Genomic DNA, 27,554 nt, shown 5'->3' on the forward strand with positions numbered 1-27,554 from the left:
TTTTCAGTAGAATCCTCCCAGCAGCTTTCCATATTAAACATAGAACATTTTTTGTTAGAACCTGCTGTTTTAATTTTTTTAATGATATACATACAGGTGATAGTTTACCTCCCCAAAGTCACAACTGTCTGAAGAAAATCCAAGTCTTTGGCATGGACGTACTCTGCTGCAGCACACGCCGAAGATCCACTCCTAAACTCCCTTAGCTGACATTGATGTCGAGTGTAGGCATCCCGCAGACTGCCACTTTCCTTTCAGAAGCTTCACTGTTAAAAAATAAAAAAATAAGGTATATTTATTTATTCATACATACCTAGCAACTGGACAATCATTGTTTATTCTACATTCGCCTTTCAGGTTGGAAAATCTACGGCAAATTACATAGTCCATAATCCCTGCTCTACTATTTGTGATGTGTTGAAGGATGTTGTTATGAAAAAAACCTACAACAGAAGAATGGTCACATTTCTCTGAAGTTTTCTGGCAACACTGCAATTTCCCATATTGTGCTGGAGCGATTGATGGGAAACACATCAGGATCATAAAGCCAATGGGCAGCGAAAGTCAATACTTTAATTACAATAAATATCTTTCATTTGTTTTAATGGCAGTGGCTGATGCTAATTATTGCTTTTGTTATATTAATATTGGATCATATGGCAGCAGGTCTGACTCAAGCATGTTTGGCTATTCTTCATTTGGACAGATGCTGTGTGCAAATAGGCTGGACCTTAAAGAAAACATTTCACTCAAATGGCCCTCCTCTACCCAATGTTTTTGTGGGGGATTGCGGCCTTTTCCTTGGGTGAGCATCTGCGATGCCCCAATTTGGGTCACAGTCTAACTGTACAGAAGAGAGTGTTTGATTATCAGCTAACAAGATCATACATGTGAAACTCAAAAAATTAGAATATCGTGCAAAAGTTCATTTATTTCAGTAATGCAACTTAAAAGGTGAAACTAATATACAGTCATGGCCGAAATTGTTGGCACCCTTGATATTTTTCCTGAAAATCAAGTATTTCACACAAAAAAGGTATTGCATTAACACATGTTTTGCTATACACATGTTTATTCCCTTTGTATGTATTGGAACAAATATAAAACAGAGGCAGAAAAGCAAATATGACATAATGTCACACAAAACCCCAAAAATGGGCTGGACAAAAGTATTGGCACCCTTAACTTAATATTTGGTTGCACACCCTTTGGAAAACATAACTGAAATCAGTCGCTTCCTATAACCATCAATAAGCTTCTGACACCTCTCACCCGGAATTTTGGACCACTCTTCCTTTGCAAACAGCTCCAGGTCTCTCTTATTGGAAGGACACCTTTTCCCAACAGCAATTTTAAGATCTCTCCACAGGTGTTCAATGGGATTTAGATCTGGGCTCATTGCTGGCCACTTCAGAACTCTCCAGCGCTTCTTTGCCATCCATTTCTGAGTGCTTTTTGACGTATGTTTGGGGTCATTGTCCTGCTGGAAGACCCAGGATCTTGGACGCAAACCCAGCTTTCTGACACTGGGCCCTACAGTGCGACCCAAAATCCTTTGGTAATCCTCAGATTTCATGATGCCTTGCACACAGTCAAGGCACCCAGTGCCAGAGGCAGCAAAACAACCCCAAAACATCATTGAACCTCCACCATATTTTACCGTAGGTACTGTGTTTTGTTCTTTGTAGGCCTCATTCCGTTTTCGGTAAACAGTAGAATGATGTGCTTTACCGAAAAGCTCTATCTTGGTCTCATCTGTCCACAAGACGTTTTCCCAGAAGGCTTTTGGCTTACTCAAGTACATTTTGGCAAACTGTAGTCTTGCTTTTTTATGTCTCTGTGTCAGCAGTGGGGTCCTCCTGGGTCTCCTGCCATAGCGTTTCATTTCATTTAAATGTCGACGGATAGTTCGCGCTGACACTGATGCTCCCTGAGCCTGCAGGACAGCTTGAATGTCTTTGGAACATGTTTGGGGCTGCTTATCCACCATCCGGACTATTCTGCGTTGCAATCTTTCATCAATTTTCCTCATCCGTCCACGACCAGGGAGATTAGCTACAGTGCCATGGGTTGCAAACTTCTTGATAATGTTGCGCACTGTGGACAAAGGCAAATCTAGTTCTCTGGAGATGGACTTGTAACCTTGAGATTGTTGATATTTTGCCACAATTTTGGTTCTCAGGTCCTCAGACAGTTCTCGTCTCCTCTTTCTGTTGTCCATGCTTAGTGTGGCACAGACAGACACACAATGCAAAGGTTAAGTGAACGTCTCTCCTTTTTATCTGCTTTCAGGTGTGATTTCTATATTGCCCACACCTGTTACTTGCCCCAGGTGAGTTTACAGGAGCATCACATGCTTGTAACATTCTTATTTATCCGCAGTTGTGAAAGGGTGCCAATACTTTTGTCCAGCCCATTTTTGGAGGTTTGTGTGACATTATGTCGAATTTGCTTTCTTTCCTCCCTTTTTTTGTTTTGTCCCAATACACACAAAGGGAATAAACATGTGTATAGCAAAACATGTGTTAATGCAATACGTTTCGTGAGAAATACATGATTTCCTGGAGAAATATCAAGGGTGCCAACAATTTCGGCCATGACTGTATGAGATAGTCTCATTACATGCAAAGCAAGATAGTTCAAGCCATGATTTGTCATAATTGTGATGATTATGGCTTACAGCTCATGAAAACCCCAAATACACAATCTCAGAAAATTAGAATATTACATGCAATCAATAAAACAAGGATTGTACAGAGAACAATATCGGACCTGTGAAAAGTATAAGCATGCATATGTACTCAGTACTTGGTTTGGGCCCCTTTTGCAGCAATTACTGCCTCAATGCGGTGTGGCATGGAAGCTATCAGCCTACAGCACTGCTGAGGTGTTATGGAAGACCAGGATGCTTCAATAGCGGCCTTCAGCTCTTCTGCATTGTCCGGTCTCATATCTCTCATCTTTCTCTTGGCAATGCCCCATAGATTCTCTATGGGGTTCAGGTCAGGCGAGTTTGCTGGCCAATCAAGCACAGTAATCCCATGGTCATTGAACCAGGTTTTGGTGCTTTTGGCAGTGTGGGCAGGTGCCAAGTCCTGCTGGAAAATGAAGTCAGCATCCCCATAAAGCTCGTCTGCGGAAGAAAGCATGAAGGGCTCCAAAATCTCCTGGTAGACGGCTGCATTGACCCTGGACTTAATGGAGCACAGTGGACCAACACAAGCAGATGACATGGCTCCCCAAATCAACACAGACTGTGGAAACATTACACTGGACTTCAAGCATCTTGCAGTGTGTGCCTTTCCATTCTTCCTCCATACTCTGGGTCCAAATGAGATGCAAAAGTTGCTCTCATCAGAAAAGAGGACTTTGGACCACTGAGCAACAGACCAGGTCTGGTTTTCTTTAGCCCAGGTAAGACGCTTCTGATGTTTGTTGTTCAGGAGCGGCTTGACAAGAGGAATTCGACATTTGAAGCCCATGTCCAGGATCCGTCTGTGTTTGGTGGCTCTTGATGCACTGACTCCAGCCTCAGTCCACTCCTTGTGAAAGTCCCCAACACTTTTGAATGGCCATTTCCTGACAATCCTCTCCAGGCTGCGGTCATCCCTGCAGCTTGTGCACCTTTTTCTTCCACACTTTTCCCTTCCACATAACTTTCTATTAATGTGCTTTGATACAGCACTTTGGGAACATCCAACTTCTTTTGCAATTATCTTTTGAGGCTTTCCCTCCTTATGGAGGGTGTCAATGATGGTTTTCTGCACAACTATCAGGTCAGCAGTCTTTCCCATGATTGTGATTCCTACTGAACCAGACTAAGAGACCATTTAAAGGCTCAGGAACCCTTTGCAGGTGTTATGGATTAATTAGCTGATTAGAGTGGGACACTTTGAGCCTAAAATATTGCACCTTTTCACAATATTCTAATTTTCTGAGATTGTGGATTTGGGGTTAACATGAGCTGTAAGCCATAATTAGAGATGAGCGAATTGAACTTGGCGAAGTGGAATTCGTTTCGAATATTAGGAAAATTTCGATTCGCGACGAATCCGAAAATTAGCAGACTTCGAATGCGCGAATCGAAATTTTTCCAAAAATGGCGGCGACATGTGCGGCGACGGAGCGGGGATCTCTTGGAAGGCGCGCAGACAAGGCGCGCTGACCCATAATGCATTCATTCATGACATGTGATCGCATTAGCCAATCAGCAGCCAGCCAGCCAGCACTGTGTAATGGTCGAGCTATAAATTGCGGCCATTTTAGAATTCTCCATTTGCCTCCAGTCATTCAAGAGAGGCAGACCTGTCTGTATTGAGGGAGAGAGTTAGGGCCACAGAACCGTTACTTAGGGCCACAGAACCGTTACTTAGGGCCACAGAACCGTTACTTAGGGACACAGAATTGTTACTCAGGGACAGACACAGAATTATTACTCAGGAACAGACACAGAATTGTTACTGAGGGACACAGAATTGTTACTGAGGGACACAGAATTGTTACTCAGGGACAGACACAGAATTGTTACTGAGGGACACAGAATTGTTACTGAGGGACACAGAATCGTTACTCAGGGACAGACACAGAATTGTTACTCAGGGACAGACACAGAATTGTTACTGAGGGACACACAATTGTTACTGAGGGACACAGAATTGTTACTGAGGGACACAGAATTGTTACTCAGGGACACAGAATTGTTACTCAGGGACACAGAATTGTTACTCAGGGACAGACACAGAATTGTTACTCAGGGACACAGAATTGTTACTCAGGGACACAGAATCTTTGAATTAAAGAGTATGTCAGACAACATGCAGAGGAGTGGCAGAGGAGGCAATGTTTTAGGAGCGAGCAGACGTGGCAGCAGAGGAAGGGGTCGAGGCAGCACTAGTCGCAGCCAGAGGCCAGTGCTCTTGGTGTCATCCAGAGGTCGTGTCTCCACCGACAACCCTGCCGTCATCGATTGGTTGGCTCGGTTGTCTTCCTCTTCCCAGGTCACCTCTGACACCTACAGCCAACAGTCAGTGGGTATGTCAGACACAACCGTTAGTTGGCATGGCCCGGGAGCAAGCCCACTGAAATCACGTGTCCTCGACCTGCCCCTGTCCTTTGGTGTTCCCTCACCAAGTGAAGTATCGCATGCTGTGGGCTCAGCCCCACTGTACAGTGAGGAAGAGCTAACAGAGGGCGGTCAGGAACGGGGGGAGACATCCGCCTCTTCAGCAGCCAGGCAAAGAAGTACTGGCGAGGAGAGTGGCTTGGTAGCCGGTCTAGAGACAGGTCTGTCTCCTGACCCACGCGCAGCCGAGGGGGCTAGTAGTGAGGCGGAGACCCTAATTGATGATGATGAGGCTGATCGCACTTGGCAGCCTCGTCGTCATCAGGCTATTGCTTCCGCATCATCAGGAGAAGAGGGTGGCAGCTTGGCAGCGAGCAAAACAGTCGGTGGGTTGCCCAGGAGGCAGCAGGGTCGCAGCAGTGTCAGTGGAGGCAAACGGCCACGGAGTAGAGCACCAGCTCCACTGCAGCCTACCACCACGGCCAGTAGTGGTGCCGGTGTGCACGGAGGAAGCAGCAGTCAGCCAGTGAGGAGTAGCGTGGGCAAACTTTCCTACTCGGCGGTGTGGCAATTTTTTGTCAAGCCGCCCGAGGAAGTAAACGTAGCCGTATGTCGACTATGTGGCCAGAAAGTCAAGCGTGGCCAGGGGGCCCATGTTGGGACTACAGCGTTGCGTCAGCATATGCAGCGTCGCCATTTGGTGGCCTGGGAAAACCGTGATAAAGATACGGCGGTTCTGCCTGCCCCAGCCCCGCTCCATCACCCGCTCCGTTACTTGCTCCGTCACCCGACGTCAATCGCCCTCTATCAGCCAGTCAAGGCTCCAACACCTCTGCTGAGGGGAGTTGTCGCTCGTTGGCATCTTCCGCTCGTTCAGATGCTCCTTCTCCTGCTACTCCTCTTCACGGATTCCGTCAGCAGTCTTTCTTGGAATCCGTTTCCAAGAGACAACAGTTTGCGAGCACGCACCCGACGGTGCAGAAGCTGAACGTCCTCCTGTCCAAGTTGCTGGTGCTGCAGTCCCTCCCTTTCCAAGTGGTGGACTCAGCACCTTTCCGAGAAATGATGGCTTGTGCCGCGCCGTGGTGGAGAGTGCCAAGCCGTCATTTCTTCGCCAAAAAGGCAGTGCCAGCCCTGCATTCACATGTAGAAGAGATGGTGGGCCAGTCTTTGAGCATGTCGGTCTCTGCCAAAGTGCACGGCAGCGCCGACGTGTGGAGCTGTAACTACGGTCAGGGACAGTACATGTCATTTACGGCCCACTGGGTGAACGTGGTGCCGGCACAGCCGCACCAGCAACTTGGACAGGTCACGCCGCTTTTGCCTCCACGTTTGCACGTCCTTGGTCCGGCAAAGATGTCCGCCTCTACCACCTCTTCTTCCGCCGTGTCCTCAGCCGCCACCCCCGTGCCAAGTCCCATTACCCGACCGGCATATCACATGTGCAGGGCGCAACGGTGTCACGCTGTGCTGCACCTGGTATGCCTTGGCGAACGTAGTCACACAGGGGAGGAACTTCTGAGTGTAATGAACAGAGAAATCGACAGATGGCTGTCTCCGCGCAAACTGAAAATCGGAACCATGTTGACTGACAACGGAAAGAACATGGTGTCTGCTCTGCGTCAAGGAAGGTTGTGCCATGCGCCATGCATGGCTCACGTGTTCAATCTGGTTGTCAAGCGGTTCCTAAAATCCACCATCCCACTGCAAGAAATCCTTAAAATGTCACGTAAACTTTGCATGCATTTCAGCCATTCCTACACCGCAAAGCACACCCTCCTTGAGCTGCAGCAGCAGAACGGAATTCCACAGCATCGCCTGATCTGCGACGTTGCAACAAGGTGGAATTCAACCCTACACATGTTAGACCGCCTTTACGAACAGCGAAAGGCCATCACCGATTTCCTGATGTTACAAGCGGATAAAGGTACTCCCCTGTGTAACTTCGATGTCAGCCATTGGCAGCTCATGCGTGACACCTGCCGCTTGCTCAGGCCCTTTGAGGAGGCCACGCTATTCGTGAGTCGGCAGGACTATGGGATGAACGACGTCATTCCTCTGTTGCACGTCCTGGAACAAATGCTGTTAACAATGGCTGGTCAGGGTGCGGTAGACGTGGCGCACAGATCTCAACGCCACATGACCCCTGTAGGAGCAGGACAGGAAGAAGAGGAGGAGGTAGAGGAGGACATTTGTGCTTAGGAGTTATTGAGTGAAATGGGTGGTTTTTCCACTCAGCGGACAGGAGTGGAGGAGCAGGAGCATCTGGTAGAGGAGGAGGAGGAGACAGAGGACCCAGACGCACCGTGGCAGTATGCTGTGGAGATGGAGGCAGGGAGTCCCTCGCATTCCTTGGCACAAATGGCCCATAGCATGCTCAGTTGCTTGCGTAGCGACAGCCGAATAATAACCATCAGACAGAGGGATGACTTTTGGCTGTCCACCTTGTTGGACCCTCGCTACCGTTCAAAAATGGTGACCTTTTTCACACCTGCTGAGAGGGAGGCCAAAATAACGTACTATAAAAACCACCTATGTAGTCAGTTGGTCTCTGCCTTTCTGCGCCAACGTCCATCCTCAGACACTGTGGGCCCTGTGCGCTCGCGTTCCGCTGCCATGGCAGCAGGGGAGGGGTGGGGTGGTAGGAGCAGTGGCAGCTCCACCAGCAGCAGCTGCCTCAGTCTGCAGTCGATGATGAGTAGCTTTCTTCACCAGCGCAGTGAGGAAACTACTAACCAGCCGCAGCAGCATCAGGTGGACCTGGAGCAGGACCTCAAACAACAGGCTTGGGCCTACTTGGACAGCACCCTGCCAACGGAGGTAGACAATCCCCTTGACTACTGGGCAACGAAACTTGACCTTTGGCCCCAACTAGCTGAATTTGCCCTTGAAAGGCTGTCATGCCCGGCCAGTAGCGTGGCATCGGAGCGCGTGTTTAGTGCGGCAGGAGATATTGTAACTCCGCGGAGGACACGACTGTCCACAAAAAGTGTGGAGAGACTCACGTTTGTGAAAATGAATCAGGCGTGGATTAGTCTGGATTTCAAACCACCAGTTCCTGACACAACTGACTAAATCCGCCATGAATCATACCCCAAACATGTGCCACTTTCAGGTCTCCTCACACTGCTGGTGTGTTCCATTTTGTCATAGGGTGCTGGGAGTTTACGGGCCTCCCATTGCTGCTGCCAGGCCCGTAATCTGCCATGGGCCCCTGTACCGCCTCCTCATGCTGCTGCCAGGTCCAGAGTCTCTCATGGGTCCCTGTACGGCCTCCCATTGCTGCTGTCTCCATCGCCACACTCTGCCATGTGCCACTTTCAGGTCTCCTCACACTGCTGGTGTGTTCCATTTTGTCATAGGGTGCTGGCAGATTACGGGCCTCCCATTGCTGCTGCCAGGCCCGTAATCTGCCATGGGCCCCCGTACCGCCTCCTCATGCTGCTGCCAGGTCCACAGTGTCTCATGGGTCCCTGTACGGCCTCCCATTGCTGCTGTCTCCATCGCCACACTCTGCCATGTGCCACTTTCAGGTCTCCTCACACTGCTAGTGTGTTCCATTTTGTCATAGGGTGCTGGCAGATTACGGGCCTCCCATTGCTGCTGCCAGGCCCGTAATCTGCCATGGGCCCCCGTACCGCCTCCTCATGCTGCTGCCAGGTCCAGAGTGTCTCATGGGTCCCTGTACGGCCTCCCATTGCTGCTGTCTCCATCGCCACACTCTGCCATGTGCCACTTTCAGGTCTCCTCACACTGCTGGTGTGTTCCATGTTGTCATAGGGTGCTGGCAGATAACGGGCCTCCCATTGCTGCTGCCAGGCCCGTAATCTGCCATGGGCCCCTGTACCGCCTCCTCATGCTGCTGCCAGGTCCACAGTGTCTCATGGGTCCCTGTACGGCCTCCCATTGCTGCTGTCTCCATCGCCACACTCTGCCATGTGCCACTTTCAGGTCTCCTCACACTGCTGGTGTGTTCCATTTTGTCATAGGGTGCTGGCAGATTACGGGCCTCCCATTGCTGCTGCCAGGCCCGTAATCTGCCATGGGCTCCCGTACTGCCTCCTCATGCTGCTGCCAGGTCCAGAGTCTCTCATGGGTCCCTGTACGGCCTCCCATTGCTGCTGTCTCCATCGCCACACTCTGCCATGTGCCACTTTCAGGTCTCCTCACACCGCTGGTGTGTTCCATTTTGTCATAGGGTGCTGGCAGATTACGGGCCTCCCATTGCTGCTGCCAGGCCCGTAATCTGCCATGGGCCCCCGTACCGCCTCCTCATGCTGCTGCCAGGTCCAGAGTCTCTCATGGGTCCCTGTACGGCCTCCCATTGCTGCTGTCTCCATCGCCACACTCTGCCATGTGCCACTTTCAGGTCTCCTCACACTGCTGGTGTGTTCCATTTTGTCATAGGGTGCTGGCAGATTACAGGCCTCCCATTGCTGCTGCCAGGCCTGTAATCTGCCATGGGCCCCTGTACCGCCTCCTCATGCTGCTGCCAGGTCCACAGTGTCTCATGGGTCCCTGTACGGCCTCCCATTACTGCCGTCTCCATCGCCACACTCTGCCATGTGCCACTTTCACGTCTCCTCACACTGCTGGTGTGTTCCATTTTGTCATAGGGTGCTGGCAGATTACGGGCCTCCCATTGCTGCTGCCAGGCCCGTAATCTGCCATGGGCCCCCGTACCGCCTCCTCATGCTGCTGCCAGGTCCAGAGTCTCTCATGGGTCCCTGTACGGCCTCCCATTGCTGCTGTCTCCATCGCCACACTCTGCCATGTGCCACTTTCAGGTCTCCTCACACTGCTGGTGTGTTCCATTTTGTCATAGGGTGCTGGCAGATTACGGGCCTCCCATTGCTGCTGCCAGGCCCGTAATCTACCATGGGCCCCTTTATCGCCTCCTCATGCTGCTGCCAGGTCCAGAGTCTCTCATGGGTTCCTGTACGGCCTCCCATTGCTGCTGTCTCCATCGCCACACTCTGCCATGTGCCACTTTCAGGTCTCCTCACACTGCTGGTGTGTTCCATTTTGTCATAGGGTGCTGGCAGATTACGGGCCTCCCATTGCTGCTGCCAGGCCCGTAATCTGCCATGGGCCCCCGTACCGCCTCCTCATGCTGCTGCCAGGTCCAGAGTCTCTCATGGGTCGCTGTACGGCCTCCCATTGCTGCTGTCTCCATCGCCACACTCTGCCATGTGCCACTTTCAGGTCTCCTCACACTGCTGGTGTGTTCCATTTTGTCATAGGGTGCTGGCAGATTACGGGCCTCCCATTGCTGCTGCCAGGCCCGTAATCTACCATGGGCCCCTTTATCGCCTCCTCATGCTGCTGCCAGGTCCAGAGTCTCTCATGGGTTCCTGTACGGCCTCCCATTGCTGCTGTCTCCATCGCCACACTCTGCCATGTGCCACTTTCAGGTCTCCTCACACTGCTGGTGGGTTCCATTTTGTCATAGGGTGCTGGCAGATTACGGGCCTCCCATTGCTGCTGCCAGGCCCGTAATCTGCCATGGGCCCCCGTACCGCCTCCTCATGCTGCTGCCAGGTCCACAGTGTCTCAGGGGTCCCTGTACGGCCTCCCATTGCTGCTGTCTCCATCGCCACACTCTGCCATGTGCCACTTTCAGGTCTCCTCACACTGCTGGTGTGTTCCATTTTGTCATAGGGTGCTGGCAGATTACGGGCCTCCCATTGCTGCTGCCAGGCCCGTAATCTGCCATGGGCCCCCGTACCGCCTCCTCATGCTGCTGCCAGGTCCACAGTGTCTCATGGGTCCCTGTACGGCCTCCCATTGCTGCTGTCTCCATCGCCACACTCTGCCATGTGCCACTTTCAGGTCTCCTCACACTGCTGGTGTGTTCCATTTTGTCATAGGGTGCTGGCAGATTACGGGCCTCCCATTGCTGCTGCCAGGCCCGTAATCTGCCATGGGCCCCCGTACCGCCTCCTCATGCTGCTGCCAGGTCCAGAGTCTCTCATGGGTCCCTGTACGGCTTCCCATTGCTGCTGTCTCCATCGCCACACTCTGCCATGTGCCACTTTCAGGTCTCCTCACACTGCTGGTGTGTTCCATTTTGTCATAGGGTGCTGGCAGATTACGGGCCTCCCATTGCTGCTGCCAGGCCCGTAATCTGCCATGGGCCCCCGTACCGCCTCCTCATGCTGCTGCCAGGTCCAGAGTCTCTCATGGGTCCCTGAACGGCCTCCCATTGCTGCTGTCTCCATCGCCACACTCTGCCATGTGCCACTTTCAGGTCTCCTCACACTGCTGGTGTGTTCCATTTTGTCATAGGGTGCTGGCAGATTACGGGCCTCCCATTGCTGCTGCCAGGCCCGTAATCTACCATGGGCCCCTTTATCGCCTCCTCATGCTGCTGCCAGGTCCAGAGTCTCTCATGGTTTCCTGTACGGCCTCCCATTGCTGCTGTCTCCATCGCCACACTCTGCCATGTGCCACTTTCAGGTCTCCTCACACTGCTGGTGGGTTCCATTTTGTCATAGGGTGCTGGCAGATTACGGGCCTCCCATTGCTGCTGCCAGGCCCGTAATCTGCCATGGGCCCCCGTACCGCCTCCTCATGCTGCTGCCAGGTCCAGAGTCTCTCATGGGTCCCTGTACGGCCTACCATTGCTACTGTCTCCATCGCCACACTCTGCCATGTGCCACTTTCAGGTCTCCTCACACTGCTGGTGAGTTCCATTTTGTCATAGGGTGCTGGCAGATTACGGGCCTCCCATTGCTGCTGCCAGGCCCGTAATCTGCCATGGGCCCCCGTACCGCCTCCTAATGCTGCTGCCAGGTCCAGAGTCTCTCATGGGTCCCTGTACGGCCTCCCATTACTGCTGTCTCCATCGCCACACTCTGCCATGTGCCACTTTCAGGTCTCCTCACACTGCTGGTGTGTTCCATTTTGTCATAGGGTGCTGGCAGATTACGGGCCTCCCATTGCTGCTGCCAGGCCCGTAATCTGCCATGGGCCCCCGTACCGCCTCCTCATGCTGCTGCCAGGTCCAGAGTCTCTCATGGGTCCCTGTACGGCCTCCCATTGCTGCTGTCTCCATCGCCACACTCTGCCATGTGCCACTTTCAGGTCTCCTCACACTGCTGGTGGGTTCCATTTTGTCATAGGGTGCTGGCAGATTACGGGCCTCCCATTGCTGCTGCCAGGCCCGTAATCTGCCATGGGCCCCCGTACCGCCTCCTCATGCTGCTACCAGGTCCAGAGTCTCTCATGGGTCCCTGTACGGCCTCCCATTGCTACTGTCTCCATCGCCACACTCTGCCATGTGCCACTTTCAGGTCTCCTCACACACTGCTGGTGTGTTCAATTTTTTGACATAGGGTGCTGGCAGATTACGGGCCTCCCATAGCTGCTGCCAGGCCCCTAATCTGCCATGGGCCCCTATACCGCCTCCTCATGCTGCTGCGAAGTCCAGAGTCTCTCATGGGTCCCTGTACGGCCTCCCATTGCTGCTGTCTCCATCGCCACACTCTGCCATGTGCCACTTTCAGGTCTCCTCACACTGCTGGTGTGTTCCATTTTGTCATAGGGTGCTGGCAGATTACGGGCCTCCCATTGCTGCTGCCAGGCCCGTAATCTGCCATGGGCCCCCGTACCACCTCCTCATGCTGCTGCCAGGTCCACAGTGTCTCATGGGTCCCTGTACGGGCTCCCATTGCTGCTGTCTCCATCGCCACACTCTGCCATGTGCCACTTTCAGGTCTCCTCACACTGCTGGTGTGTTCCCTTTTTGTCATAGGGTGCTGGCAGATTACGGGCCTCCCATTGCTGCTGCCAGGCCTGTAATCTGCCATGGGCCCCTGTACCGCCTCCTCATGCTGCTGCCAGGTCCACAGTGTCTCAAGGGTCCCTGTACGGCCTCCCATTGCTGCTGTCTCCATCGCCACACTCTGCCATGTGCCACTTTCAGGTCTCCTCACACTGCTGGTGTGTTCCATTTTGTCATAGGGTGCTGGCAGATTATGGGCCTCCCATTGCTGCTGCCAGGCCCGTAATCTGCCATGGGCCCCCGTACCGCCTCCTCATGCTGCTGACAGGTCCGCAGTGTCTCATGGGTCCCTGTACGGCCTCCCATTGCTGCTGTCTCCATCGCCACACTCTGCCATGTGCCACTTTCAGGTCTCCTCACACTGCTGGTGTGTTCCATTTTGTCATAGGGTGCTGGCAGATTACGGGCCTCCCATTGTTGCTGCCAGGCCCGTAATCTGCCATGGGCCCCCGTACCGCCTCCTCATGCTGCTGCCAGGTCCAGAGTGTCTCATGGGTCCCTGTACGGCCTCCCATTGCTGCTGTCTCCATCGCCACACTCTGCCATGTGCCACTTTCAGGTCTCCTCACACTGCTGGTGTGTTCCATTTTGTCATAGGGTGCTGGCAGATTACGGGCCTCCCATTGCTGCTGCCAGGCCCGTAATCTGCCATGGGCCCCCGTACCACCTCCTCATGCTGCTGCCAGGTCCAGAGTCTCTCATGGGTCCCTGTACGGCCTCCCATTGCTGCTGTCTCCATCGCCACACTCTGCCATGTGCCACTTTCAGGTCTCCTCACACTGCTGGTGTGTTCCATTTTGTCATAGGGTGCTGGCAGATTACGGGCCTCCCATTGCTGCTGCCAGGCCCGTAATCTGCCATGGGCCCCCGTACCGCCTCCTCATGCTGCTGCCAGGTCCAGAGTCTCTCATGGGTCCCTGTACGGCCTCCCATTGCTGCTGTCTCCATCGCCACACTCTGCCATGTGCCACTTTCAGGTCTCCTCACACTGCTGGTGTGTTCCATTTTGTCATAGGGTGCTGGCAGATTACGGGCCTCCCATTGCTGCTGCCAGGCCTGTAATCTGCCATTGGCCCCTGTACCGCCTCCTCATGCTGCTGCCAGGTCCACAGTGTCTCATGGGTCCCTGTACGGCCTCCCATTACTGCTGTCTCCATCGCCACACTCTGCCATGTGCCACTTTCAGGTCTCCTCACACTGCTGGTGTGTTCCATTTTGTCATAGGGTGCTGGCAGATTACGGGCCTCCCATTGCTGCTGCCAGGCCCGTAGTCTGCCATGGGCCCCCGTACCGCCTCCTCATGCTGCTGCCAGGTCCAGAGTCTCTCATGGGTCCCTGTACGGCCTCCCATTGCTGCTGTCTCCATCGCCACACTCTGCCATGTGCCACTTTCAGGTCTCCTCACACTGCTGGTGTGTTCCATTTTGTCATAGGGTGCTGGCAGATTACGGGCCTCCTATTGCTGCTGCCAGGCCCGTAATCTACCATGGGCCCCTTTATCACCTCCTCATGCTGCTGCCAGGTCCAGAGTCTCTCATGGGTCCCTGTACGGCCTCCCATTGCTGCTGTCTCCATCGCCACACTCTGCCATGTGCCACTTTCAGGTCTCCTCACACTGCTGGTGTGTTCCATTTTGTCATAGGGTGCTGGCAGATTACGGGCCTCCCATTGCTGCTGCCAGGCCCGTAATCTGCCATGGGCCCCCGTACCGCCTCCTCATGCTGCTGCCAGGTCCAGAGTCTCTCATGGGTCCCTGTACGGCCTCCCATTGCTGCTGTCTCCATCGCCACACTCTGCCATGTGCCACTTTCAGGTCTCCTCACACTGCTGGTGTGTTCCATTTTGTCATAGGGTGCTGGCAGATTACGGGCCTCCCATTGCTGCTGCCAGGCCCGTAATCTACCATGGGCCCCTTTATCGCCTCCTCATGCTGCTGCCAGGTCCATAGTCTCTCATGGGTCCCTGTACGGCCTCCCATTGCTGCTGTCTCCATCGCCACACTCTGCCATGTGCCAATTTCAGGTCTCCTCACACTGCTGGTGGGTTCCATTTTGTCATAGGGTGCTGGCAGATTACGGGCCTCCCATTGCTGCTGCCAGGCCCGTAATCTGCCATGGGCCCCCGTACCGCCTCCTCATGCTGCTGCCAGGTCCAGAGTCTCTCATGGGTCCCTGTACGGCCTCCCATTGCTGCTGTCTCCATCGCCACACTCTGCCATGTGCCACTTTCAGGTCTCCTCACACTGCTGGTGTGTTCCATTTTGTCATAGGGTGCTGGCAGATTACGGGCCTCCCATTGCTGCTGCCAGGCCCGTAATCTGCCATGGGCCCCCGTACCGCCTCCTCATGCTGCTGCCAGGTCCAGAGTCTCTCATGGGTCCCTGTACGGCCTCCCATTGCTACTGTCTCCATCACCACACTCTGCCATGTGCCACTTTCAGGTCTCCTCACACTGCTGGTGTGTTCCATTTTGTCATAGGGTGCTGGCAGATTACGGGCCTCCCATTGCTGCTGCCAGGCCTGTAATCTGCCATTGGCCCCTGTACCGCCTCCTCATGCTGCTGCCAGGTCCACAGTGTCTCATGGGTCCCTGTACGGCCGCCCATTACTGCTGTCTCCATCGCCACACTCTGCCATGTGCCACTTTCAGGTCTCCTCACACTGCTGGTGTGTTCCATTTTGTCATAGGGTGCTGGCAGATTACGGGCCTCCCATTGCTGCTGCCAGGCCCGTAATCTGCCATGGGCCCCCGTACCGCCTCCTCATGCTGCTGCCAGGTCCAGAGTCTCTCATGGGTCCCTGTACGGCCTCCCATTGCTGCTGTCTCCATCGCCACACTCTGCCATGTGCCACTTTCAGGTCTCCTCACACTGCTGGTGTGTTCCATTTTGTCATAGGGTGCTGGCAGATTACGGGCCTCCCATTGCTGCTGCCAGGCCCGTAATCTACCATGGGCCCCTTTATCGCCTCCTCATGCTGCTGCCAGGTCCATAGTCTCTCATGGGTCCCTGTACGGCCTCCCATTGCTGCTGTCTCCATCGCCACACTCTGCCATGTGCCACTTTCAGGTCTCCTCACACTGCTGGTGTGTTCCATTTTGTCATAGGGTGCTGGCAGATTACGGGCCTCCCATTGCTGCTGCCAGGCCCGTAATCTGCCATGGGCCCCCGTACCGCCTCCTCATGCTGCTGCCAGGTCCAGAGTCTCTCATGGGTCCCTGTACGGCCTCCCATTGCTGCTGTCTCCATCGCCACACTCTGCCATGTGCCACTTTCAGGTCTCCTCACACTGCTGGTGTGTTCCATTTTGTCATAGGGTGCTGGCAGATTACGGGCCTCCCATTGCTGCTGCCAGGCCCGTAATCTGCCATGGGCCCCCGTACCGCCTCCTCATGCTGCTGCCAGGTCCAGAGTCTCTCATGGGTCCCTGTACGGCCTCCCATTGCTACTGTCTCCATCGCCACACTCTGCCATGTGCCACTTTCAGGTCTCCTCACACTGCTGGTGTGTTCCATTTTGTCATAGGGTGCTGGCAGATTACGGGCCTCCCATTGCTGCTGCCAGGCCCGTAATCTGCCATGGGCCCCCGTACCGCCTCCTCATGCTGCTGCCAGGTCCAGAGTCTCTCATGGGTCCCTGTACGGCCTCCCATTGCTGCTGTCTCCATCGCCACACTCTGCCATGTGCCACTTTCAGGTCTCCTCACACTGCTGGTGTGTTCCATTTTGTCACAGGGTGCTGGCAGATTACGGGCCTCCCATTGCTGCTGCCAGGCCTGTAATCTGCCATTGGCCCCTGTACCGCCTCCTCATGCTGCTGCCAGGTCCACAGTGTCTCATGGGTCCCTGTACGGCCTCCCATTACTGCTGTCTCCATCGCCACACTCTGCCATGTGCCACTTTCAGGTCTCCTCACACTGCTGGTGTGTTCCATTTTGTCATAGGGTGCTGGCAGATTACGGGCCTCCCATTGCTGCTGCCAGGCCCGTAATCTGCCATGGGCCCCCGTACCGCCTCCTCATGCTGCTGCCAGGTCCAGAGTCTCTCATGGGTCCCTGTACGGCCTCCCATTGCTGCTGTCTCCATCGCCACACTCTGCCATGTGCCACTTTCAGGTCTCCTCACACTGCTGGTGTGTTCCATTTTGTCATAGGGTGCTGGCAGATTACGGGCCTCCCATTGCTGCTGCCAGGCCCGTAATCTACCATGGGCCCCTTTATCGCCTCCTCATGCTGCTGCCAGGTCCGGAGTCTCTCATGGGTTCCTGTACGGCCTCCCATTGCTGCTGTCTCCATCGCCACACTCTGCCATGTGCCACTTTCAGGTCTCCTCACACTGCTGGTGGGTTCCATTTTGTCATAGGGTGCTGGCAGATTACGGGCCTCCCATTGCTGCTGCCAGGCCCGTAATCTGCCATGGGCCCCCGTACCGCCTCCTCATGCTGCTGCCAGGTCCAGAGTCTCTCATGGGTCCCTGTACGGCCTCCCATTGCTACTGTCTCCATCGCCACACTCTGCCATGTGCCACTTTCAGGTCTCCTCACACTGCTGGTGTGTTCCATTTTGTCATAGGGTGCTGGCAGATTACGGGCCTCCCATTGCTGCTGCCAGGCCCGTAATCTGCCATGGGCCCCCGTACCGCCTCCTCATGCTGCTGCCAGGTCCACAGTGTCTCATGGGTCCCTGTACGGCCTCCCATTACTGCTGTCTCCATCGCCACACTCTGCCATGTGCCACTTTCAGGTCTCCTCACACTGCTGGTGTGTTCCCTTTTTGTCATAGGGTGCTGGCAGATTACGGGCCTCCCATTGCTGCTGCCAGGCCTGTAATCTGCCATGGGCCCCTGTACCGCCTCCTCATGCTGCTGCCAGGTCCACAGTGTCTCAAGGGTCCCTGTACGGCCTCCCATTGCTGCTGTCTCCATCGCCACACTCTGCCATGTGCCACTTTCAGGTCTCCTCACACTGCTGGTGTGTTCCATTTTGTCATAGGGTGCTGGCAGATTACGGACCTCCCATTGCTGCTGCCAGGCCCGTAATCTGCCATGGGCCCCCGTTCCGCCTCCTCATGCTGCTGCCAGGTCCACAGTGTCTCATGGGTCCCTGTACGGCCTCCCATTGCTGCTGTCTCCATCGCCACACTCTGCCATGTGCCACTTTCAGGTCTCCTCACACTGCTGGTGTGTTCCATTTTGTCATAGGGTGCTGGCAGATTACGGGCCTCCCATTGCTGCTGCCAGGCCCGTAATCTGCCATGGGCCCCTGTACCGCCTCCTCATGCTGCTGCCAGGTCCAGAGTCTCTCATGGGTCCCTGTACGGCCTCCCATTGCTGCTGTCTCCATCGCCACACTCTGCCATGTGCCACTTTCAGGTCTCCTCACACTGCTGGTGTGTTCCATTTTGTCATAGGGTGCTGGCAGATTACGGGCCTCCCATTGCTGCTGCCAGGCCCGTAATCTGCCATGGGCCCCCGTACCGCCTCCTCATGCTGCTGCCAGGTCCAGAGTCTCTCATGGGTCCCTGTACGGCCTCCCATTGCTGCTGTCTCTATCGCCACACTCTGCCATGTGCCACTTTCAGGTCTCCTCACACTGCTGGTGTGTTCCATTTTGTCATAGGGTGCAGGCAGATTACGGGCCTCCCATTGCTGCTGCCAGGCCTGTAATCTGCCATGGGCCCCCGTACCGCCTCCTCATGCTGCTGCCAGGTCCTCAGTGTCTCATGGGTCCCTGTACGGCCTCCCATTGCTGCTGTCTCCATCGCCACACTCTGCCATGTGCCACTTTCAGGTCTCCTCACACTGCTGGTGTGTTCCCTTTTTGTCATAGGGTGCTGGGAGATTACGGGCCTCCCATTGCTGCTGCCAGGCCTGTAATCTGCCATGGGCCCCTGTACCGCCTCCTCATGCTGCTGCCAGGTCCACAGTGTCTCAAGGGTCCCTGTACGGCCTCCCATTGCTGCTGTCTCCATCGCCACACTCTGCCATGTGCCACTTTCAGGTCTCCTCACACTGCTGGTGTGTTCCATTTTGTCATAGGGTGCTGGCAGATTACGGGCCTCCCATTGCTGCTGCCAGGCCCGTAATCTGCCATGGGCCCCCGTACCGCCTCCTCATGCTGCTGCCAGGTCCACAGTGTCTCATGGGTCCCTGTACGGCCTCCCATTGCTGCTGTCTCCATCGCCACACTCTGCCATGTGCCACTTTCAGGTCTCCTCACACTGCTGGTGTGTTCCATTTTGTCATAGGCTGCTGGCAGATTACGGGCCTCCCATTGCTGCTGCCAGGCCCGTAATCTGCCATGGGCCCCCGTACCGCCTCCTCATGCTGCTGCCAGGTCCAGAGTGTCTCATGGGTCCCTGTACGGCCTCCCATTGCTGCTGTCTCCATCGCCACACTCTGCCATGTGCCACTTTCAGGTCTCCTCACACTGCTGGTGTGTTCCATTTTGTCATAGGGTGCTGGCAGATTACGGGCCTCCCATTGCTGCTGCCAGGCCCGTAATCTGCCATGGGCCCCTATACCGCCTCCTCATGCTGCTGCCAGGTCCATAGTCTCTCATGGGTCCCTCTACGGCCTCCCATTGCTGCTGTCTCCATCGCCACACTCTGCCATGTGCCACTTTCAGGTCTCCTCACACTGCTGGTGTGTTCCATTTTGTCATAGGGTGCTGGCAGATTACGGGCCTCCCATTGCTGCTGCCAGGCCCGTAATCTGCCATGGGCCCCCGTACCGCCTCCTCATGCTGCTGCCAGGTCCACAGTGTCTCATGGGTCCCTGTACGGCCTCCCATTGCTGCTGTCTCCATCGCCACACTCTGCCATGTGCCACTTTCAGGTCTCCTCACACTGCTGGTGTGTTCCATTTTGTCATAGGGTGCTGGCAGATTACGGGCCTCCCATTGCTGCTGCCAGGCCTGTAATCTGCCATGGGCCCCCGTACCGCCTCCTCATGCTGCTGCCAGGTCCAGAGTCTCTCATGGGTCCCTGTACGGCCTCCCATTGCTGCTGTCTCCATCGCCACACTCTGCCATGTGCCACTTTCAGGTCTCCTCACACTGCTGGTGTGTTCCATTTTGTCATAGGGTGCTGGCAGATTACGGGCCTCCCATTGTTGCTGCCAGGCCCGTAATCTGCCATGGGCCCCCATACCGCCTCCTCATGCTGCTGCCAGGTCCACAGTGTCTCATGGGTCCCTGTACGGCCTCCCATTGCTGCTGTCTCCATCGCCACACTCTGCCATGTGCCACTTTCAGGTCTCCTCACACTGCTGGTGTGTTCCATTTTGTCATAGGGTGCTGGCAGATTACGGGCCTCCTATAGCTGCTGCCAGGCCCGTAATCTGCCACGGGCCCCCGTACCGCCTCCTCATGCTGCTGCCAGGTCCAGAGTCTCTCATGGGTCCCTGTACGGCCTCCCATTGCTGCTGTCTCCATCGCCACACTCTGCCATGTGCCACTTTCAGGTCTCCTCACACTGCTGGTGTGTTCCATTTTGTCATAGGGTGCTGGCAGATTACGGGCCTCCCATTGCTGCTGCCAGGCCCGTAATCTGCCATGGGCCCCCGTACCGCCTCCTCATGCTGCTGCCAGGTCCAGAGTCTCTCATGGGTCCCTGTACGGCCTCCCATTGCTGCTGTCTCCATCGCCACACTCTGCCATGTGCCACTTTCAGGTCTCCTCACACTGCTGGTGTGTTCCATTTTTTCATAGGGTGCTGGCAGATTACGGGCCTCCCATTGCTGCTGCCAGGCCCGTAATCTGCCATGGGCCCCCGTACCGACTCTTCATGCTGTGACGTTGCAACAAGGTGGAATTCAACCCTACATATGTTAGACCGCCTTTACGAACAGCGAAAGGCCATCACCGATTTCCTGATGTTACAAGCGGATAAAGGTACTCCCCTGTGTAACTTAGATGTCAGCCATTGGCAGCTCATGCGTGACACCTGCCGCTTGCTCAGGCTCTTTGAGGAGGCCACGCTATTTGTGAGTCGGCAGGACTATGGGATGAACGACGTCATTCCTCTGTTGCACGTCCTGGAACAAATGCTGTTAACAATGGCTGGTCAGGGTGCGGTAGACGTGGTGCACAGATCTCAACGCCACATGACCCCTTTGGGGGCAGGACAGGAAGAAGAGGAGGAGGTAGAGGAGGACATTGGTGCTCAGGAATTATTGAGTGAAATGGGTGGTTTTTCCACTCAGCGGACAGGAGTGGAGGAGCAGGAGCATCTGGTAGAGGAGGAGGAGGAGGAGACAGAGGACCCAGACGCACCGTAGCAGTATGCTGTGGAGATGGAGGCAGGGTGTCCCTCGCATTCCTTGGCACAAATGGCCCATAGCATGCTCGGTTGCTTGCGTAGCGACAGCCGAATAATAACCATCAGACAGAGGGATGACTTTTGGCTGTCCACCTTGTTGGACCCTCGCTACCGTTCAAAAATGGTGGCCTTTTTCACACCTGCTGAGAGGGAGGCCAAAATAAAGTACTATAAAAACCACCTATGTAGTCAGTTGGTCTCTGCCTTTCTGCGCCAACGTCCATCCTCAGACACTGTGGGCCCTGTGCGCTCGCGTTCCGCTGCCATGGCAGCAGGGGAGGGGTGGGGTGGTAGGAGCAGTGGCAGCTCCACCAGCAGCGGCTGCCTCAGTCTGCAGTCGATGATGAGTAGCTTTCTTCACCAGCGCAGTGAGGAAACTACTATCCAGCCGCAGCAGCAGCAGCATCAGGTGGACCTGGAGCAGGACCTCAAACAACAGGCTTGGGCCTACTTGGACAGCACCCTGCCAACCAAGGTAGACAATCCCCTTGACTACTGGGCAACGAAACTTGACCTTTGGCCCCAACTAGCTGAATTTGCCCTTGAAAGGCTGTCATGCCCGGCCAGTAGCGTGGCATCGGAGCGCGTGTTTAGTGCGGCAGGAGGTATTGTAACTCCGCGGAGGACACGACTGTCCACAAAAAGTGTGGAGAGACTCACGTTTGTGAAAATGAATCAGGCGTGGATTAGTCTGGATTTCAAACCACCAGTTCCTGACACAACTGACTAAATCCGCCATGAATCATGCCCCAAACATGTGCCACTTTCAGGTCTCCTCACACTGCTGGTGGGTTCCATTTTGTCATAGGGTGCTGGCAGATTACGGGCCTCCCATTGCTGCTGCCAGGCTCGTAATCTGCCATGGGCCCCTGTACCGCCTCCTCATGCTCCTGCCAGGCCCGTAATCTGTCATGAGTCCCTGTACGGCCTCCCATTGCTGCTGTCTCCATCGCCACACTCTGCCATGTGCCACTTTCAGGTCTCCTCACACTGCTGGTGTGTTCCATTTTGTCATAGGGTGCTGGCAGATTACGGGCCTCCCATTGCTGCTGCCAGGCCTGTAATCTGCCATGGGCCCCTGTACCGCCTCCTCATGCTGCTGCCAGGTCCAGAGTGTGTCATGGGTCCCTGTACGGCCTCCCATTGCTGCTGTCTCCATCGCCACACTCTGCCATGTGCCACTTTCAGGTCTCCTCACACTGCTGGTGGGTTCCATTTTTGTCATAGGGTGCTGTATGGCCTCCCATTGCTGCTGCCTCCACCGCCACACTGTGGCTCCACACTCTGGTTTTGGCCCCGTGACTGCCCAAATGAGTGAAGTGTGCGGTGATCCTAAGATCGACGGCACTCATCTGCATGTCATACTGACTGAGAGTATTATTTCTCTTCCCCAGCAGACTCCAAGGGCATTTAAATTAAAGGTACAGTGTTCTGCACTAATATAAAGGCTCTCTGAAGCCTAGAAACACCCTTTTATAAGTTAAATTCGCAGCGAATATATTCGACTCGAATCAAATTTATTCCTCGAATTCGCCGAATCAGCCGAATCGAATTTTTGAATACTTCGCTCATCTCTAGCCATAATCATCACAATTATGACAAATCACGGCTTGAACTATCTTGCTTTGTATGTAATGAGTCTATCTCATATATTAGTTTCACCTTTTAAGTTGCATTACTGAAATAAATGAACTTTTGCACGATATTCTAATTTTTTGAGTTTCACCTGTAGAGTTGTTGAATGCGCAATTGGAATTTTATCTAACAAATGGTGGCTTCTGCACACTCCCATCATATTGAATATGCAAAATGCAATCTGTGCTAATAAAGCTGCATGTCCCTTGCACAACCTTGTTCGGCAGGGCAATGGATTCCTGTTTGAAGGCTCATTAATACACAATATGGAAAGAGCTCATTGGACTGGGGATTGGGGAGCAGACAAGGTACACATATCAGGGATCAGTTTACATTCTACTTTATGTCTCCAACAGGACAGGTCCCATTGCAGCTTGAGGCAACTGAATAATTGTACATTTTGACAAACATGCAGAGTTTTACTCTAAATCTGTTGGTTAATAAAACTATCTTCTAAGCTCTGTTGAATAATCAAAAAATTATTTATTTATAAGAAGCCTCCCATTTTTTTTAAATATATGTATACTATATCTTTGTTTACATCATCCATACAATATCCACTATACCATATACTAGAGGTCAGAGAGTGCCCTCATGTATTTGTGACATGCTGACTCTTATCTACTTGTGTGTCCCCATGTAGCCTTGTTATCCCTCCTGCTGGCAGCTGCTGTGGGGTACAGGAGGAGGAGAGGGATGGTGGGTAGGTCTAGTAAGTGATATATCTTAAACCTGTATAGATAAATATATAATAAATAAGTATACAATCTTACTTGGGTGGGTGTGGGGGTGGTTTGGTTTGCATGGATTAGCTTACCTTTATCATCCTTACCAGTGGCATTGAAGCCTGTCCAGTTTTGGAACACGTGGCTGCCAAATTAGTCCCATGCCCTCCTCTTGCTCACTTGGGACTTGTAGAATGGATCTTTTGGATCATACAAACAGGGGCAAAGCTTCACTGTTCAAATAACATTTTCAGGATCTAACAGAGACACTGCCTCATCTATGTTGCTCCCAATGTCTGCTAAACAAAATGGAGATCTCTGCATTTCCTGGGAAATATTTTGTCATTTCCTTTTTGGCAGTTAACTTTCATTTGAGCAGAAAAAAACATGCAAAAATTAGCCATTTGTGCGTTTCCATTAATTTCTGTGGTAATAAAACCTCGCCAAAAACACGCAAATCTACCTAATTTGAGTGACAAACATGCTCCAGAACTTGACTGAGCTTCAGGTGACTTGGAGTAGAGATGTGAGCTATCTCCATTGAGAATAGTTGATTTTTCTCCTCAAGCTATTTGGAGCTTTGAGCTTCAAGCTACAGTCACTCTGGTGTGAATGGGGTCTTAGACTGACTCCTGGGCCTATGAAGAATCTCCTTTGCATAAGAGACAGGAACAACCTCTGTGAGTAACAGGGGTGGACTGACAACTCATGGGGCAATAGGGGATCATGGGGCCCCTGTGTCCTTGCCCAAACTCAAAAAAGCCTATGAAAAAGGTACCAGGGGCATCTCATGGGGCCCCCTACTGACCCCGGGCCCTCGGGCAGTGCCCGAGTTTCCAAATGGTTGGTCCGCCTCTAGTGAGTAACACCTTTGCAATGGTTTTGCACAGAGCAGACACAATCCTCCTCTGCTCGGGTCCCCCACTGGGGCTTCTGGCCCCTCCCCTTTTCCAAGTGCTCCCCAAAGCACACGTCTCTGGGATACACAGAGCTTGGCAACGTCCAGTCCTCTGCTCCCTCTTTACTGGCAAATGGTTCCCAGCCCATGAGGATAAAGAGACCTGGGAGAAACTCTACTCTCATGCACATGGCTGGATTGAGATGAAGCTCAGGTAAGTATTAGGGAGGTTGCAGGGGATCTGCACACTGAACATACAATGCAGTGCTGCCAACCCACCGAAGTGAAATTTACTGAAAGGACATCCAACATTTACAAACAGCACCACTTTTTTACTGACAAAAATCATGACATTTACTGACAGAGCCACATTTTTACTGACACTTCAAAAAAGTACATAAAATGGCCGTTTTAATTGCAAAACAATGCAAAAATCAATATTTAAGCTACGAACATGTAGCTAGTGCTATTAGCAATTAGGGTTGGGCTTCATGTTCGAGCCGAACATGGGCTGCTCATTTGGCATACGGCAAACACACAAAAAGTAAGGGCGTCCAGCGGGTTGGTCGCCCACCACGCCCCACAATGCACTGTGCCCTGACAGTGCACTGTGATTGGCCAAAGCAATGCACCTGACCACAATGATGTCACAAGGGGGGCTAGATAATATTGCTCACTTGTGATGTCATCATAGTATTTAAGAACTGTTTGAATGTTCGACGGGGGGTGTTTGGCCCATCACTATTAGCAATGTGTTTAAGTTATAACAAAATATTTCTCCATTTACATGAAGGTTAGGTTAATATAATCTAGCCAGCACAGAGTCCCCCTTACATCAGAGTCTGCAGGATTCCCCGTTACAGTGCAAGGGAAACTCTGATGCAAAGAAAAATGCTGTGGATCATGATGTAAGGGGGATGTTGCAGACTTTTGTGTAAAGAGAAAATCTGATATAAGGTGGTCTCTGGTCACCAGAGCCCTCCTTACATCAGAGTCCACAGCTTTCTCCTTTACATCAGAGTTCCCCCTTTACATCAGGGTCCACAGAGTACCCGCTTGCATTGTAAGGGGAAATCCTGCAGATTGTTATGTAAAGGGGAACTATGAGAACATTGATTTAAGGGAGACTGTTGGGAACTCTGATATGTGGGGGGGACTCTGGTGACCACAGACCACTTTCATATACCCATACACTATGGTAAGGGGAATAATAAAGTCCTTGTAAAAAACTGAAAAACATATCTTCACATGCTCCAAATTTGTGTTAGTGCAATGTCCACACACCTATAATAGAAAACTTGCTCCCAGTATCCATGTGCTACACCTCCATGTGCCTCCACCTGTCAATGCTGCCACTTACCTTTACTTATTGACCAACTCAATGGTTTTCAAAAAAGCCAATATGGTAGGGGCGAAATAAGAGCTCCTTCATAGTGTAGTAATTCCAAAGATATCGATTTATTCACATATTAATAGAATAATACTCACAAACATAGTGCACTAATCCCGTGCACAAGAATAATCGCCTGTTTCATTAAAAAACAAGTTGCCCCCTTAAGGATAATCATCCATCCAAAATACAGCAAGTAAGATGGTCAACCTTCTGCTTCCGGAGTGATGACACACAACACCCCTGACATGTTCCGTCATGAACAGCGTGACTCCCACATAAAATAAGGCATGACATCTACCCCTTACTTATATAGGATTCCTGATTACTGATCACCCAGCAAGAGTGGCTATTTTGTGATATCCCAGACACTAGAGGTATATACTAAATAAAAATCCACACTGGCAAAAACTACAAATTTAATAGAATCAAACATAAAAATATAAATGATAGCCAGTAAAGACTAGATGAACCACTGGATCACTACCAAAGTAGTATAATGTTACCATAGTAACATTGTACTACTTTGGGGAAGTGATCAGTATTTTTTTTTACACAATTTGCTTATAGCAAAGAATTTCTTTGCTATAAGCAAGCATTTACCTAAATGACATCGATTCATTCAAGGGTTTTTTTGTGCTTACCTGTGATTTGGCCACAGCTAATCATATGACACAGCTGGGCTGTGATTGGCCCTGCTTGTGCATGTGATCGCTGTGATCATTCACAGCTAGACACACTTGTATACAATGGATGGCATGAAAGGAAGCCATCCATTGTATACAACTATCATGTGATCTGCTGTGATTGGTCACAGCAGGTCACATGGTACTGGCAACGGGGCCGGTACACAGATCTGTTATCAGCCGTGTCCTAGGTACACGGCCATTGACAGATCGCGCTGCTGTGCAGCCCTGCGGGTAGGCGCAATGCTCATGCCTGGAAAGAAGCCATATGGAATCCACCCGGAGAGACGAGCTGTTTGCCTGGCCGCCATCTGGCTATAGGCCGGGCAGCAACTGGTTAAGCAATATTCCAAAAGGACAACTAATGAGAGTGAGGAGAAACTGCTCTAACGATAATGATTATTTACAACAAGCTTTTATAGAGAGTAGATTATAGAGAGTAGACTTCTTAAGAAATAATATGAAGAAAAGGTGATTAGGGAGCATGTGGTAGGTAGGTCAGGTGGATAGGACCGAACTGTTGAAAGATAAGGAAGTTAAGACACAAGGTATTAATTTTTCCACAGCCATGGTTTTGGATTACAGTTGTCAACATAACAGAGTAGAAAATATAATTAAAAAAATATATTGGTCAACCGTTAGAGCTGATAAACAGCTGGGAGCTATTTTGCCAGAAGTGACTAGGTTCATTTATAAACGAGCCCCCCACTACAAGAGATAAAGTGATGAAAACTGTTTTAGACCCTCCAGTAATTAATATACCTTTTTTGCACATAATGGATTTTATGCATGTGGGAGGTGCCAGGGATGTAGTAAAACTATTGGTAATTGAAAGAGAAAGAAAACATTTATATCTAAGGTGCACTAAAAGAATATGAAATTAGAAACTGCATTACATGGGATACTGAGGAAGTGGTCTATTCTATCAGGTGCCCATGTGGTAAGCAATATATAGGGTGCACCAAATGCGGGTCAGCAAAACGAATACAAGTACATTTGTACAACATTACCACAGGGTATAAGAAGCAATTTGTGTCCATAAATTTTAGACAGACAC

At 52.4% G+C, this 27,554-nt stretch overlaps 1 pseudogene; it reads left to right on the plus strand.

The window, feature by feature from the left end:
- Positions 1 to 550: 550 nt before the first annotated feature.
- Positions 551 to 23,189, plus strand: LOC149457417 (uncharacterized; annotated as a pseudogene).
- The last annotated feature ends 4,365 nt before the right edge of the window (positions 23,190 to 27,554 follow it).

The sequence above is a fragment of the Staurois parvus genome, unplaced genomic scaffold (genome assembly GCF_062004578.1).
Source record: "Staurois parvus isolate SC_StPar_1 unplaced genomic scaffold, SC_StPar_1.0 ptg000321l, whole genome shotgun sequence".
Lineage (NCBI taxonomy): Eukaryota > Metazoa > Chordata > Amphibia > Anura > Ranidae > Staurois > Staurois parvus.